Source organism: Lutjanus erythropterus, chromosome 13, assembly GCF_056507025.1.
Source record: "Lutjanus erythropterus isolate fLutEry1 chromosome 13, fLutEry1.hap2, whole genome shotgun sequence".
Classification (NCBI taxonomy): domain Eukaryota; kingdom Metazoa; phylum Chordata; class Actinopteri; order Lutjaniformes; family Lutjanidae; genus Lutjanus; species Lutjanus erythropterus.
The window spans coordinates 27660326-27673348 of record NC_139329.1 but is presented as its reverse complement, the minus strand read 5'-3'; the positions used below and the strand labels follow the sequence as shown (position 1 = coordinate 27673348).

The 13023-nt window shown below is 37.7% G+C and overlaps 1 protein-coding gene across 10 annotated transcripts in view; it reads left to right on the top strand.

The window, feature by feature from the left end:
* Window positions 1-1485: 1485 nt before the first annotated feature.
* The window catches only part of mef2aa (myocyte enhancer factor 2aa), an 88252-nt gene continuing 76714 nt past the window's right edge, over window positions 1486-13023 (top strand). For 6 of the 10 annotated variants that reach the window (XM_084734767.1, XM_084734765.1, XM_084734763.1 and 3 more), the window contains exon 1: window positions 1487-1751. The gene's annotated coding sequence lies outside the window, so the exon portion shown is untranslated. Of the gene's footprint in view, window positions 1752-6486; window positions 6648-13023 lie in introns of those variants that run through there. The other 4 variants (XM_084734764.1, XM_084734762.1, XM_084734770.1 and 1 more) reach the window with 2 other exon arrangements.

Here is a 13023-nt window from a genome sequence, read left to right as displayed (position 1 = left end):
TTATTATTATAATATTAAGTTAGGCCAACAACTGTTTAGTCCCACTGACGTATACTGTAAATAAATTTGATTTACTTATACAATTTTTTTAAATTTTAAGTGTTTTTAATTTTCATTATTGTGAAAACAAGCAGCCATGACTCATCTTAAAGAGTATTAGAGACACGCAGCAAGTATATGGTTTCTTCAAACTAAAAAAAGAAGGTTCTCAGGAGTTTTAACTTCCAAACAATGCATGCAATGAAGTACATTCATTCAGTTAACCATTCTTAAGTGTTCTGAAAATAAAAACTAGAAACTGAAAGAAGTAATCAACATGAATAAATATAACTTTACGTATTATATTTACATTAAGTTATTTTGAAAAGATGAGTTCAATTTTTATTTTCCTAAAACCATAAAAACGCAGGGTCTTCGGAGAGTTTGAACTCACAATCAAGGCATGCTGGGAAGTCTACTAATACAAATACTAGAAATTTTGAGTTGCATTAACTTGAATAAATTAAACTTGTATATTTATGCTGAGTTAATGAGAAGAGATTAGTTGATTCCACTGATTTCCTGTATGATTTTTACAGTGTAAGGATGTCACACTGCAGAGGAGGTAGTAGGTAACTTTATATATCTAAATCGTTATCTCAAAAGTCTCTGAAACCGCAGTCTGGCACTTGTTGGCAGCGTTTGTCCCATGACTCGATGTGTAGTGTGCAGCGAGAGGAGGACCGGGATTGGTGAGGGGTGTTTGAGGGCTTTTCAGACAGGCTGTTTTAATGAGCCTCAGATAATTAAATGTTATTTCAGAGCTCTGTGGTCAGATTGCTGTCTCAGAAAATGGTGACTCAGTGATCTGTTTGTGCTTTTCTCATTTACAAAATAAACATCTATTTCTTCCCCCTGCTATCGTATTGTACATCAAACTTGACTTATATAGCCTAATAAAGCTCACTGCATGAGACGCGTGTTTTAGTCTCTTTTTTAATTGGAAAGAAAGAGTGTCTGGGTCTATTTGTGGTCTGGTGCAATGTTGGAAATGCCAGCTGTCGCGCATCAAAGCCTCGCTGGAACAAACCGTTATTTGGCACGTCCCTGCAACTTGTTGAAATACATCACTACTACTATGCCGCACAAAATAAGTTTCCCCCTTAATTCAAAACCTCGTGATAATATGAAAAATTAAGCTTTAAAAAGATGTTTTTAATCCACATAATGAAGACTTCTGTTAATTTAAACCAGACTACAGTGAAGAATCACTCAAAACTTATAAGTATTCCTCTAAGACTGTTCACTATGTTGTCGAATACTATAATTTTGCATTATTTCAAGGCGTCTGTGAAAGGCAGGAGAAATCCTCAACACCTTCTGGAGTTATGACTGACAGCTGTGGCTGGTCTGGAGAGCCCTGAGCCAAGCCCCTTCACATAACGCATGCTCGACATGTCTATGTCCATCTGGGGTCCTACCCTTCAAACCAATGCACCCCTTGCTCTCTGCCGGCAGAGAGACCAAGGGACAAGAGGAGGAACAGGGTGTGAAGACGGGCCTCTTAGGGCTCGGAGGGAAGCATCCAAAGCCAGCTGGTCTGGCTTTGAGTTAAATCAATGGGCAGAGTGAAACAAAGGCAGCAGGAAGACGACGGAGAGTTGTAGACAGAAGGAAAGAGAAGAGATAAAGAAAGTCACGATTTGTTGGGGGAAAGGTGGAGATTGGAACAGCAGGTTCTGTGAAGGCGTTGGTGCAACAACAACAAACAGGTGAGACACAGGTGTCAGGAAAGGTCGCGACTCCTTGAACATGATGGAAATGTGATGCCAATTAACACTAATGTCATTTCAAGAGCTCAGCTTCTACAGTGAATCTAATGCAAGATTTTACATTTGGTGTGATGATGTGGATTTGAGAAATTATCTTACCACCGTATATCAATGATTTCCCTTGGGATAAATAAAGTTCTATCTTGTTATTCTATCTGTAGCATTGTATTTAGGTGAAACGTAACAGGCTAATGTAAATCACATCCTTAGCTGCATTTTTGCTAACATCACTTTTTTTTGTTCCTGCTATCACTTTGGGAAAATGGGAGGGGTGTATGTCGACACAAAAGTGTTGCTAAAGGAGATGCTGAGAGCAATTTGGATCCACACTGTTGTCAGTTGGCATCAGCCTGAACTCACTAAGAACCACAACACAGCAGAAACTTTACTGACTGAAAACACTCCAAGAAAACAGCTGGGGACTGTTTCTGTCGAAGTCATTTTTGTCACCACTATTGTTACTGTCTAAAGTAGAGGAAAGATGACAGTAACATGCATGTGTGAGACAGCAGTCAGTAGTTTTGTCAGTTGTCTCATTCTTTATGAAATGTATATGCGATGCGATATTGCTATAGGACTTGTGGACCAGATTCTTTCAGAAGATGGAAACAATTTTTTTTTATTTATTAGATACTCACATGATGATGCAGCAGTATCATATTAAGACTAGTATCTTGAACTGTAAATAACATGAAAAGGTAAATGATTGTTGAGTTTTTAGAGCAGATACTTTCTGGAAATTTAAATAAATGTATGCATCATCTTCTAGGGAAGAAGAAAAGTTATTAGAGCTGGTGTCCGGTGCTCACATTACTCTAGTTTGTTGTCTCATGCTGCATTTCATTTTGAAATCACTGCTTTTGTGGTACGTTTTGTGACTGTTCATTTTGTACCAGACATGCACCTTTGGGTTCCAAATGTTTTGTTTTTTGCTATGTAATACAATTTAAGCCACCCACATGATAAATTAAATGAATCTGCCATAATTGTATTACAGTGGAATTACCATATTGAGTACAGATATGAAATTTGCCTCTGTATTTCTCAATAAAATCATGCCAAAACTCTCATTTGGTAGGCTTATTGATCAATACACCATGAATTTGAAAAAAAAAAAACATAAGACAACAAATTACATTAAAAAACTACTCAAATAGTAGAACTGTAGGCTGTCATTTGGCTGCTCAATACAAATATTTGCCTATTTAATGTCGTTTTCACAGACTATACCACAAGGCTTTATTGAACTGCCAGATTTTTAAATGGAGGTTTGCGGGACGTTCAGGGTGACAGTGACGCTCACAAAATATATTAAACAAGCCAAGATAAAACCTGGATTACAGACTCCCTCCAACATAATGTGTGCTAAGTATGCTAAGAATTATTAGAAATGTGCACCCAATTTTTTGGTGACAATAGATATCAAACAAAAGCCAGAGCCTCTGTTTCACGCCCAGGCCACACTGGCTACACAAACCTGTGCATCACTGAACCGCTGCGGCTCAAATGCCTGCGGTGTCCACACACGTTGCTGCTACAGCGCTGCTACGGCCAGCCCTGTCTTTCTACATTGAGTTTACAGAAGAATTGTGAAGAGAAAAGAACAAAGCAGTGAGAGACAGAGAAAAGAGAGAATAATGAGAGAGCGCACTGGAAAAATACTGCCCTTCACCCAGTTTTCTCATGTCTGCAGCACATTTTCAGATGATGTGATATGATGCCGGTATGATGTGATATGATTATCAACAGATCATTTTCACTGTCTGTTTTTGCCAAGAAAAGTGCACATCAGGTGTACGCTGAACACTGACAAAAACACACACACACAATCAAACAAAAAAACGACTGCTGACTTGAAGAATCTCAGCCGACTGAGGAATCTTTGACTGATGACTTAAATCTTCAACTTTCAAGCAAATAAAAAGGTAGTGCATTGCACTATGATGTACCTGCAACCTTACAGCACAATATAAAGCACTGGTGTGTGTGTGAGAAGGAGTATTACCGTATGAAACAAGCAGCTCTGTGACTATTGTAAGAACAACAGTGGCCTGTTGGTTTGTTATTTAGTCTGTTAAATCCCGGCAGCTGGAATTTCTGGGTGCTTTAATATTGTTCTTTGGGAGCCTGAGTTTGCACAGTAAAGCAAAAATGGACTCAAACTGCAGGAAGAGCTGGCACACATCACCTCATGTGACCATATAGCACGCCCTCATTTAACCTGAACCAGTGCATGGCCAAGAGCCAAGAGCACGATAATACAGACTTAATTTAATAAACCTCTAACAATTATCGAAATTTGTTGTCATGACACAAGAAGTAATGTAATTGTGGATTTAACTTATGTAGATTGAGGTGTGGTTATTACAATAATGCAGGAACAGTGTTGTACGGGCATTAGAAGCCATTAAGGACAAGTTGTGACTCCTTGGCCTTGAGCCCTTAGGAAACAGGAGGGATGAGGAAGGCTAGACACAGCCTTTTCCTCTGGGACTGGGACTAACTGGTGAAAAAGGCAGCACAATACACTGGGGAGCAGACTATACTAGACTAATACAAATGAGCTACATACAACAGCAGCTACACTTTGTGAAAACCCTTTTCCTTCATTAGTGAGCATGCAGTGTACAGTAATAAAACAGGATGCAATTAGAAGAGGATGTCTAAAGAATCACGCATTGTTTCACTATTCAGCCAGGGCTGAATGGTGCTGTCACATTACCGAATCTGTTGTTGACTGCTATTTCAAAGACAGAAAGAGATGAGCGAGTATATTCAAACTTTACATTTTCACTAATATGACGCTTACAGTAATCTGTAATGTGCCAATTTAATCCTTGGACAATGATAAAGTCATATGATACAGAAGCAGCCATTCCAAAGACACGACATGCCTTTATGGTGCGATAATGAGAAGTGTGAAACTTTTATGTAGCTTGTGTCACATCTCTGTGCTCCAAATGATATCAGGTAAACCTGGGACTCAAGCTGTGATGGCTGCAGAGAATTCAGATCCTTTACTTAAGTAAAATTGGCACTATCACAATGTAAATATACTTCATTATAAGTAAAATTCCTGCACTTAAAATTTGACCTGAGTAAAAGGAATTATCAGCTAAAATGTACTTGTGAAAAATGTACCAAAAAGTAAAAGTAGGTTAAATTAAGCTAAATTTAAGACTTTGAAGACTTTGCAAAGACCAAAGTGGGTGTAATTTAAGACATATGCCATGTCCATCCAGGCAGAAAAGTACATGCACGGTTTGCATTTGTGTTTATTTTATTTTTACTATGTATTATTTTGTATATTTATAATGTTTTATAAAATCTACAGCAGGCCTAACTATCAGATAAAAGCACATATTTCCCTATAAAATGTAGTGGAGTACAATTATAAAGTAGCACATAATGGAAAATACTTGCTTATGCAATGTACTTGAGTAAATGTACTAACTTTCCAACACTATTCAAGCCCTGTGTGAGACAGCTAACCCTATTAACTTGTTATGTGCTACACTGCTTCATTAGTGTGTCCATGTGCATGTAGTTACCCTGTGTAAACCTAGCCACACTTCGCTCCCATTCATATTAAACACATAACTGAAACAGTAGATGGTAATTATGTTGAATTTGCTATCGCACCTGCTTCTGAACGCCTGTGAAAACACTGACAGTCCGGCCGAGCAGCCACCACACCTCTTCTGGTCCTGCACATACACGTGACATGCTCAGAAGCGAGTCAAACACGTCCCGCCCTCCCCTTTCCTAATTGGCCTCTCAACAGACGCTGCGTGTTTTGATTGGCTGCGGGGAGGTGTCCTTTACACCAAATTCCATTGCTGTTGTCTTAGAGATATGACGTCAAATCTAGCTAATGTGATGAGGCTGTGGAGAGGAGCAATTTCGGGGAAAGTAGTTGTCCAGATCTCAGAAGAAAACAGAATAATTATTGTCTTCAAGAATAGTTTCGGTAGTTCTTACTGCCTCTTAGTTCTGCCAGAGTTTTCATAAGTTTAGTCTGCAGCTGACTGGAACAGAGTTATTATAATGTTTAGACAGACAGGTTATTTACCAAATTATTCACTAGGACACACTTTACAAAAATATAAAAAATATTCAAGGACACACTATACCAAAAAATATAAACGTATGCAAATAATATCCAAGGACATGCTATAATATAAAAAAATATATTTTAAAAATAATAGATAATGACGCACTATAGTGAAATATCAAAAATATACAATATACATGTACATTTTTCGAAAAAATAACAATAATATGTGAGAACACATTAAAGTAAAATATTATCCAATACTATTACAAAGACAAAGTATACTAAAATATACAAATAATATATACTCAGATATGAGAAATATACAGAAACCAATCAGAGTTCTCTGTTGAAGGTGAGGTGTTGATACGAACAAACAACAGCAACATATTAAAAAAACACTGTACACATAACAGTTATAATCGGCAAAGTAGGTTATGTGCGGTCCTCAGACGGATTCATTCCCACTTTATTTGCGTTTTTACATTTACGGATTAAACAGAGACTTTTACTACTTGTTCTAATGTTTTGACGGCGGTGTGCGTGTGCGTGTGTGTGTTTGTGTGTTATTAGAGAGGAGAGAGAGGAGAAAAAGAGGGAGGGAGGCAGTTCGTCAGATAAGGGGAGGAGTCTCTCACTGACAAGAGGGAGACTGGCTTTTCTGAGTTTGTCAGCTGCCCCTAAAATAGCAGTCAGCGTGTAAATGTGAACTGAAATTACGTTTATCCACTGGAGCCACCGATATAGAGTGTCTATACACGGCGACTGACTTGGGAGTAAAGGTGAGTAACGGAAATAGAAACAATGTTGCGGAGTGTTTGAGGCAGCAGCGGCGCTACTGGAGCAGTACAGTGAGAGTGAGAGTAGAAAAGCGCAAGAGGGAGACGTAGAGTGGATTTGGGAGACGGAGACATTAACTGTACATATATCTCTCTATCTGTCCATCTGTCTTCTCCGGGGTGCGAGCCGAATACGAGACGGGGAGCGTCAAATCCGTGTCGTGTCACTTAGTATCAGCCGTGTCACATTGTGCGTGAGGTTTTGGTGAAAATGTCTTGTCTTGTCTTTTTTTTTTTTTTTTTAAAGGGTGCAGTCAGAGGCGCGCTGTTGATATCAGTCAATCGCGACAAACTTTTACAGGATTCATCGCGAGCGGTAACGCGCCAGTCCTTTTTTTTTTTTTTTACACTGGTTCATTCGCGAATTATGACTCCTAAAACTCCCTCCAAGTTCATCGTGGGATCCAAAGTGTAAAGTGCTAAACTGTACTTTGTTAAACAGCCGCGTCGTTCGGGCAAAATAGTAATCAATGTGTGTATAATAACATTGTTGAGCCATCGCAACAACAGCAGCCTACAGTTCACACAGTAGAAGTTGAGGTCTGATATTTAATTTTACAGCAAATTATGTGAAACTTATAAAAAATCATGTGAACCATCCCAACCTACTTAAAATTAAAATGTCATGAATAATCATGCAATATATTTTGAGTTTGGCACATGGGTTGCCAGTTTTGATAGGTGCTTGACATTAGTGGTATTGAAATCTAGATGGTGCTGGTCAGCTCGTGCACAATGACATCACTACACTTGCTCATTGCCATACATGTTGTTGCCAGTGTTGTCTGTACAACACAGTGTAATCTGTTTAACATGAGGAGACTAGTAGTTGCATGACAACAAGCCTAAGCACTATTAAGCTTTTATTTTGGCGCTTTAACGTGTTATACAGTGATTCATGTCCGTATATTTGCATTTTAAACCACTCAGTCATTACTTTATTTGCAGGTTAAAGCTGAAATAAGCTCAGCTGAAGGGAGGTGAATTCATTTGACACGTTTTGGAGGTATTGTCTTGATAAACTTCTCACAACATAAGAATATTAGAGCTGCAATAAGTAGTCAAATAATAAATTAGTTGTCAAGTTGTCAATTATCTGATTCCAGTTATTTAAATGTGAATATTTTTTTACAACTAATACATTAATCCAAAAATAATTAACAGATTAATCAACAATGAAAATAATTGTTATTTGCACTTTACTATTTAACAAGAGAGACTAGTAGTTGCATTACATCAAAGCACATTTTATTTTGGCACTTTATCACAATATACAGTGATTCAGTTACTGATGAAATATTTGTGTAATATTATAATATTAGTCACTTTATTGAAGAGAGATGGTGGGGGTTAATGACTTAACGTGACAGATTTTGGAAGCAACTGTTGTTTTGATAGACTTCTCACCACATAATAATTCCACTTGAAGATTCAACTTTTTGTGATTTTGAGTGTCAGGCGATGGGACAGGGCACAGCAAATTTCAGATAAGCTGTATCGGCAGTTTGGTACCAGAGTAGTGTGGTCAGGAAGGATCTTTGCTGCTTGGTGCTTCTTTGATTCTGCGGGACACTTGTGACCTTAACCTCTCGCCAGAGTGGCCAATGGCCAACAGTAACCTGACCTTCTCAAATGTTTCTGCTGTATGCCTGCACCAAAAGTGTCTCATTAAGACTGTACTGTACAGAAGTGGTAGTTTTTATTCAGCTGAAAATATCACTCCTGATTTTTTTTTTCTGCATTGACTTCTCTTTTCAATTTAGGCTACACAATATGGTTAAAAAATCAATTATTTTTTAAGATATTGCAACAGCAATATAATTTGTGATTAGTGGAAATGAGAATTTTTCAAAAAAAAATTATTTTTCACTGAAAAAAACTACTAAAATCATGATGATGTGATATGTCTATAGCAAACAAACATGTTTTATTGCATCTGAAGAACAAGATTTTTGGCCAGGTCATCTCTGTATCACTACAGTACATCACACACTTTTCTTTGATCAAAAAACTGTAGTGCAATTTGGATATTGCACTTGCAATAGTATTTGGTTTAATTGTGTAGCCCTGGTTAATATTGAATTAATCTTTTGAAAAGTTTCGCTTGCAACTTGTAAAGTTAGTAAGTTTTGTGTATAGTTAATATTCATCATATTGTGTACATCAGCAACTTTATCATCATGCTTACAGGCTGTGTATTGTTTACTTAAATATACTTAAGAATACATTGCCTTAACCCCAATTGTAAATAATTTACTACTTACAGTATATCCATAACCAATGACAAATTTTATTGTCAAAGTAGTTCTTCGGGGACGCGAGTTGTTGCAACAGCATTATAGTGTACTTGTATTTTTCACTGTTACTGCTGCTCTGATGGCATGTACATTACCATACCAGCTGGCTGCCAGTGATTTCTAAAGCAAAGCAGTAAAGCACCCTCCAATCTGCAGTCATTAGCTTGTGTGCTGCCCCGGGCCTCGGCAGTAATGGGCCTTGTTGCTCATGATCCACATCACGTGAGCTCTTATGTCTAATGTGTGGATGAGGGATTCTTTCAACGCCGCTGAAATGAATATCATTTTAACAATTTATGTCGTATATTAGTCAAAGGAATGAACATGATGTCTGCGAAGGCCCAGATAGAGCCATCGTAAATGTCTTTTTCATGCATGTGGTGAACTGTTGCTCTAACCTCAGAGACCCCAAATGTCCTATTTAAACAAACACACACTCAGATGTTTGATCATGTAACTGTTAGATTAGATTCCACGCTGTATTTTTACATTTAATTAATGATGAAGCTAGATGGATGCCATTCGCTGATGACTGCCACTGTTTATTAAATGTTTTAGCCTTGTTACATGTTATGTTTGCGTGCCCCTGCATGTCTCTGTAAATGTGCGTAAGTGCGTGTCAGCGTCTCAGCACAAGTTCTCAGTGGAAAGGGAGAAATGAGAGGTGGCGACGGTGTGAGGAGCGGGCAGCTGCAGCATCTTTTACTGCACTCCTCATCCCACTTCAATCTCAGTGTCTCAGCTTCTCCTTCCAGGAGAAATGTGGAGTGTGTGGGCGAGTCGGATCTGCAATTAACGCTGGTTGTCAGAAAGAGAATGCTGGCGTTTACACGATGCCTCTGAATCACTGAGTGAGAGTCTTTCTCCTCCACTCTCTCCTCCTCCCAGGACATTTTTCCAAGGAGGACAAAAAACACCAGAAAGCTGAAAGCCAAGGATGTATTGAATGAAAAAGATGAGATAGAGGCTGAACGTTCTTGGTCCAATAAAGAGGATAGTGTTTCTTTGATTGTTTGGTAAGCCAAGATGTTCTTTTGTACTGCAAATGTAGCTAGAACATTACAGCAATTATGGATATTACCTTTGTTTTATGATTTAATGTTTTAGATTTTTTTTTACATGATTGTGAATCTAATTTTTGGATCTTTTATGCAACATTGAAGTGTCATTTATACAGGGCTGTCGTCTGAAGTCGTGTTTTCTTGTAAAGAATGTGAGCACTGGATAGTTTCTTGGTTTGTTTGGTTGATGTTAGTGGTTCTAATAATATAATGAAACAAAAGTAGGTTTGTTTAAGTTCACAGACAAAAGCGCTGAAGTGACTGGAGACACTTTTCTTGCACCATAACCATTACATGTCATGTTTTCTTTATACAGTTAATTTTTATTCAGAATTTTGGTTCTATGGTGTGGCATTTTAAAGATTTTCTTTTAAGACGGCTCTAAAGAAAAGTGGCATGATCATACTCAGTGTAACATTGTAACTATTCAGCTTTCTCTTGGACTAACAAAAGCATCTTAGTAACATGATTCATTGTTTATTGGAGCTCTATCATCAATATGGAGATTCCAGCGTTTTCCTGTGAGACCTGGAGGTTGGATGCAGAATTTTGAGCCTGGCAGATAATGTTTTAGACCACAGTTAACTGTAGACTGTCCCCTGTAGACTAACGAGAAAAGACTTGTGCTGCTGTTTATGTAAACAAATAGCTTGCCATTGTTTAATCAGACCTAAGCTATACATTTAAAACAGAAAACTTTAAATAGTTGGATTTCAAGTCAAGAGATATTTTAAATTCTTTTTTTTCTTTCTGTTTTTGGTTAATGCTAAATAGGTCACGGTGGGGCCTTTGATTAACACGGCTATGGGCCAGTGTTCAGTTCCTGGCCCCTCTCTCTCTCTCTCTGTGTGTGTGTGTGGTGTTTGTATGTGCTGTCTGTATTAGACAGGACGCTCATGCTGTGATCATGAGCCGTTGGTACATGTGTGAACTGGCAGTGAGTGTCAGGCAACATCAACTTGCTAAATACTACTTACTGTTTTACATGGAGTGGTTGAGTCAAGTTAAAGAAACTGGCAACAGGGCATGTTGCACTATAAGCACCTTTTATATGACACTACGATGCATTATTCATAAGGCTTTATAAAGGTCTTTAATACAGTTTATAATCATGCATATCATAGCACATTATAACTACCACAACTTTAGCCAATCACCAAAAAAGACATAGAGGGCTCCTCTAACGTATCATAACAGTTAATAGATTAGTGCTGCAGCAATTACAATCACTTCATTTGCCAGATATTTTGATGATTGATTAATCATTTCAGTCATTAAAAAAAAAGTCAATCATTTACTAGTTCCAGTTTCTTAAATGTAAGAATTTGCTAATTTTCTTTGTCATTTATTGCAATAGTGAAGAGTCTTTGGGTTTTGGACTGACAAAAGAAGTATAACTTTGACATTTTTTTTTTTTTTAATTTATCCTTTATTTAAATTGTCACTAATATTAAATTGAAGTATTCTTTAATAATAATAATTTGTTTAAGAAAACTGCCCTTTAAGTATCTTTGCATAGTCAAATCAGTGCAAAATCTGTGTACAAACCAATTAGAAAATGTCTATCTTTATTCCAGCTCCAAAATTCACCATATTGACTAATTAATTTTAATTATTTTTTTCCCTCTGAAATCAGAATTGTGTCAACATTATTCCAATATTTCATAATGCATAATAGACACAGCCTTCATAGAGTGTTACCAGGATTTTATAAAACATTAAAATACAGTGCAGACACTTCAGTGGAGATCAACTGATAAAACCCATGCTATGGTTATTAAGTGTCTAAAGTAAAGTAGTAGTAGTAGTAGTTAGTTGAAAAAGTGTTTTTTTTTTTAAATTAATGCCATAATAATTGCTATAAAACATAGAGCTCTGTCTGAAACTCTGTTGAGAATCTCCAGTATTGTTGAGGCTCTCTAATAGTCTCATGTAGGCTCAGAGGGTAAATGTATTACTCGCTGAGGCACTGTTTGTATAGCAAGACAGCTCGCAGTGACCTTTCAACTGTCCTGCCCTTGACTGAGACCTCTGGTGGTAAGCCACCTCGTTTGGCTCACTCAGCACATGTGCTGCTGAGCGGGGCAGAGCAGCTTAAGGCTGCGCCGTCTTTTCCTGTCTCCCGTGCTCTTCCAAACGAGGCCTGAGCGGAGGTCTCTTCACCTCCTCAACCTGGACCACACAGGAGAATCAGCGGGAGGATCCTCAAGCAGAGCCGCACTCCAAATCTGCTGTTAATCTGCTTTTCGCCACTATGATTCTAGTCTGTCTCTCACTCCACATCCATACTGATGACTGACGGTGACTCTGAATGCAAACACACACACATATGTTGTTGTATAGCCACTGTAGACACAGTAATATCAGAAAATTAGGGCTGCAACTAACAATAATTTTCATTATTGATTAATCTTTTAAGTATATTCTCAATTAACTGATTAGTTGTTTGGTCTATAACATGTTAGAAAATAGTGAAAAATGTCCCTAAGCCCAAGCTGACCTCCTCTAATGTCTTGTTTTGTCCCCAACCCAAATATATCCAGGACACTGTCATAAAGAAAATAGATAACTCACAAAAATGAGTCCAAAAATGAGTAGCAGTCTAAATAGTGTGTTGAAGCAATAGATGGCATATTAAATAGGTAGAAATCAGATTTAATATATAATTTATAGTTGAAGCAGGTTGTTTATCCGTGTCCCTTCCTCCCATGAGTTGAGGAAGCTCAGGCAGGCAGCAGGAAAACAAGTCCACTGCTCCGAAAATACACACTGGAGTTGGAGTTGAGTGACTGCCTGCCTTACTGCCTGTTAGATTCCATGTACATATGACTTAATTTAACTGTTAAAAACATCTACTTCTACTAAAAGATTATTAATGATTTCTCACCACTCATAAACAGAAAATTTCCCATTCAGCAAAAATTCAGCATTAATTTGAACTCTAACTAATTTTAAACAGGC